The following is a 4670-nucleotide window of genomic DNA, read 5'->3' as shown; positions in this document are numbered from 1 at the left end:
AATTAAAACAGAACAGTAGAGAAAATCCGATCAGAATGACAGAATAAACTAAGCATCCACTGGAAGGAATCCCAATATCTGCAGACGGATCCGTTTCGGCCTTCTATAGGCGTCATCAGTGCAGCTAGGGTATAGACCCAAACGAAACGTTCGACCAGCTTAGGTAGGGCCCAAACTAGTCCCACGACCACTAATGATTACAGAGTCAAACCAAGGCAATATATATACACAGCCCAGGTGTGAATGCAAATAGTTGAATATAAGATTATATATTTACCAATAATTCTATACCATATATATACTTCAAGCTCTAAAATGTATGTATTATTGATTATATAATTGATTGATTCTTTGGTCATTAATTTGTTCGTTGACCTAATTGATTCACTGATTCATTGATTGATTGATTGGTTGGTTGGTTGATTAATTGATTGATTGGTTGGCTGAGATTGATTTAAATTACATTCTATTATATAAGCCTTAACAGGTTTACGACACAGTCGTGGAATTGATGTAGTCGCTATAACTAGTCGGTCATATTTTGCACACATTCATTCCTGAAAATGAACGAATAATGCGCCGCCTATAGAATCGCACTGACTTGCATCACTTGTTTATAGTGGGGTTTTTTTTTTCGTACTACCTCTCTTTTTTCTATTTAATGTTTTATCCAGTTTACTGTGAACCTCATTCAGTCGAAATTAAGCATGCACAGAATGTTTTTCTAGTGTTAGGCATAGATAGTTTGGTATATTTCCTTATCATTGAACATGTGAGATGAGGTATATTAAACTTGATAAGGCTGTTAATAGGTTCGCATCGGAGCACAGATGCAGGCAAATCAATCGCAATTAATTACCAACATTAGATCAACATTTAGCAGAGTGGAGCAGTCTTAAAAGTAGGGTACTCCAGTAGAGTGGTGCTTGTCTATGCTTTCGTATATTGCAAGATAAATCCTATAAAAAATATGAATATAAGTAGACAATATTTACTTATAATATACTTTATGTTTACAAATATACCAACCTAAAATATAATGCATTTACATGATTTTAAATTTTAACATGTGAGAGTTTTTGCCCTTGTAGGCCAATATAATTAGTTTTGTAAGTATTTGCCAGTGAAAGATGAATTTCATTATATTTAATTATGAGAAAGATAATATCTCTCTTTAAGGCCTATTCGTCTCATAAAACAGCAAAAAATACAACGATTCACATGAACTAAACAACGAGACAGGAAATCCAAAAAGAAAACTAAATCAACTATCAATACAATATAACACAAAATATATTGTATGTTATAATCGGCCCTTAAAATAATCTTTCAAAGCTTTGTAAATATAATTTAAATTTTAAATATTACTATCTATCTATACGGTACATCTTCTCTTTCTAAAGTGTCTAAGCGCGTCGGTGCTACTTTAGACTCTGAAGAATCTAAAAGGAATCTAGGCCAGCTATCTAACGCGGAAAATATCATATAGGCCTATTTAATAATTAGGTCGGTAGTCCAGAATGCAGGAGAGCGGATCTCGACATCACGCAAAAGAAGTTTTGTGAGGGCCCAACCCCGTTTAATACCACTCCCCTAACCAGGTGGTGAAACGGCTACATCGTAATAATTTGAAACGCGCTGACAATATATTAATTCAGATTTAAATAATGCTGCTGATTTTAATACAAAAAGCAACCTTTTTACAAGTTGGCATTATAGGATTGAATTTAGACTGTCAATATCATAAGATCAATAATTATTATTAATGTTACATTGTCTTATAAATATTTTTATTATAACAATACGTAGTAATAAATTTGGTCTGGATTTCTTAATACCAATAACAATGATAATGATGATAATAATATTTAATTTTTATGATTATTATTACTATTAATATCAGTTTATCTTTTAATTGTGATTTTAGAATGATTTGTTAATATTAAGTCTTGAGTAAAAAGGCCTAACTTTTTTTTTTTTTTTTTTTTTTTTTTTTTTTTTTTTTTTTTTTTTTGCTTTTTTTGAAAAAGAATCAAGTAAGCATGGAGGCTTAGTTTCGAAACTTTAATATCAAGTTTTCCTTTTTTAATCTAAGCCTTATCTTGTAGAAAATAGTGAATATTGAAACATCTTCCTACCTTATCGGCTCTTGAATTTTCCGAGTCCGATTATATAATAATGTAAATGGACGATGATTCGTTTTATATCAGGTATATTGAAGGACTGTCAGTAACTTTGAGCGCAGCATCACTGTCTGTACGGGATACTTGATTTCGCGTCTTTTATATTTCTATAAGTGAATTCATATCTTTGATCGTTTATCCCGCTGGGAAATGAATGACGTCATACTTCGGTGCGTTGTAAGGCCGAATGATTGGTTGTCAACTTCATGATGGGCGGGATTAGAATATCATAGATCGCTGTGGAGAAAATAGATACTGCATAATGTTACTATACTTTGATTAGATTATGTTGTAAACGCTTGTAAGGTAATAAATATAGGTGTAGGGAATTCGAAGAAATACACAATTGTGGATACACATTTCAGCCTATATGTTCAATAAACATATTTATTTGGCTATTCTTTCATAATACAATAATGTAAATGGCCAACAAGCACATACGTTTGACATAAACCATGCTCAAAATTAAGTTTCTAATTGTTGTGAATATTTATTTATATATTTAATTTTATTATAAGATTTATATAACTTATATAGCACACATCCAATTATCGAAGAAATGCTTAAGGCGCCTTTTCCCCTGGTATGTGATACAGTCTGCTCCCTGAGAGTATTCCTGGTTATGCGTCTAATCATCAGCACTACTAACTTCGTTTCGAATCATTCACCTCCTACCAGGTATCAATTTTATACTCCTGGGCGATTCGAAGACACAAGCAATTGGAGTAGAGTTGAATTCCTACTAAGATGCACTTCTAATCTTAGGGTCCTGGGGCCAGATTCATCAAACTAGAAATCAGCTTAAATTCGTCTTAAATTAATATTTTGCTTAAGTCAAATTTATCCATATTGCTTAGGTTAAAAATTGCTTAAAATTAGAAAGTCGATTGTACGTTGGCGCCATCTAACACGATTTTTAAGCCAAGATTTTGCTAAGATAAGGTAATAAATCAGCTTAAGATATTTATTAGGGACATCTTAACTTTTTTGAACTTAAGACATTTGCTAAGCTGAGATTAATATATCCCGGGCCTGGGTTCAATTCCTGTCAACGGGTAGCAGGAGCCTACGAAACAAGTATAAAGCTATGCCGCCCTAGCCCTAGGCCTGTCCAAGAAAGAACCAAAATAATTAATTAGGCCTACCGCGCGCCACCGACTTATCAGTTAAAATTAGCCACAAAACTGTTGCTAAGATCCCACAGAACGACCGTTTTGTTAAAACACACGCAAACACGCGCGTTTGTAGGACGTGTGTTTGTGAGACTCGCGCGTATTCCTAGCGCTGTTCTGATTGGTCAGTTGTCAAGTTTGGTTGATACTTCGGAAAGTCTATTAAATGATTTTTGTAGTAAAAACTCTGTCAATCATTGAATATTTCTTTGATACGTTTAAAAACGAGCAATTTTAAACTTTTCTAAAGGGTTTTTTTTCCCCTTACAGTTTCTTGTTGGGTAGAAATATATTATGTTTTAATAGGTAAGATATAAATATAGTTACAATACAGAAATCATATAGATATGCCTACAAATTACAGCCAGAAAATATGATTTTATTAAAAGTATAGGCCTGTGATTCGTTTAAATGATCATTTCAACGTTTTATATCGTAATTTTAAAGTTATTTTGTGTAGCAGCAAATCTTTAAATAAGACATAAAACTTTAAAATACAGAAAAATAATAAAACCTTTAACTTAAAGACTAAAATATATGGAATGTAAAATAACTATGCCTACTAAAATGTGAAACAAAATTAGAAGAATGAATTGCGGATCCGGAAAAATTATTATAATGGTATCAGCGATAGAACATACGCTTCATTAACAAATCTATTTTCTGATTTTCAGGTATCATCACATGTTCATGTAGTAAAGAGAAAATGCTAAACTAATAATTCTGGTGTTTATAATATTATGGTTTAGGTCATTGACCTGTTTTTGTTTTATTGAGAAAAGTTACTAAACCAATGCTTCCTAAACGATACCGAGAATTTATAATCCTGGTGGAATTACCGTGCGGCACATCGTAAACTTTCTAATAACCCATGAGAAAACAACGCCAACTGAAGAGAATATACCGTACGATTGTGTTTCGAACAAGCGTCACTGATCTGGTGTTAGAAGGTCTTGACTATACGGAAACTAAGTCACTTTTGCTGGATGCAAAACGAATTACGCACATTCATTTCATGCATACTTGATAGATAGTCTAAATAATTGTGACGCTTAGCATAGTCATGCTCAGTGAAACAACGAGACGGTTTATTGTATCATTAGCCAACTCCACGAAAGCAATTAGCTTTGAAATAAGTAGGCCTAGCAGACCTATTGACAAATTTTCACTCCATTTACTTAATTAATGTTACTTGTTTGTTTCAAGACATACTCCTGGTTCATTCATGCAGGTTCCTGTGTATTTATTTATGCCTATTAATACAACATCAAAGAAATGTAAATACAGTGTTACAATAAAGAATTTATATTTAATG

General features: G+C 32.6%; 1 protein-coding gene across 1 annotated transcript in view; it reads right to left on the bottom strand.

Annotated features, from left to right (window-relative positions):
* LOC117124082 (bombesin receptor subtype-3-like) overlaps positions 1-4670 on the bottom strand; it is a 29938-nt gene that overhangs the window by 15625 nt on the left and 9643 nt on the right. The window contains exon 3 of the mRNA XM_033270222.1: positions 2139-2420. The gene's annotated coding sequence lies outside the window, so the exon portion shown is untranslated. The remainder of the gene's footprint in view (positions 1-2138; positions 2421-4670) is intronic.

This window comes from Anneissia japonica, unplaced genomic scaffold (assembly GCF_011630105.1).
Source record: "Anneissia japonica isolate Jap-2015-1 unplaced genomic scaffold, ASM1163010v1 scaffold522_len1101056_cov227, whole genome shotgun sequence".
Classification (NCBI taxonomy): domain Eukaryota; kingdom Metazoa; phylum Echinodermata; class Crinoidea; order Comatulida; family Comatulidae; genus Anneissia; species Anneissia japonica.
Note: the sequence above shows the minus strand (reverse complement) of the source record. Positions and strands in the feature narration are given on the sequence as shown.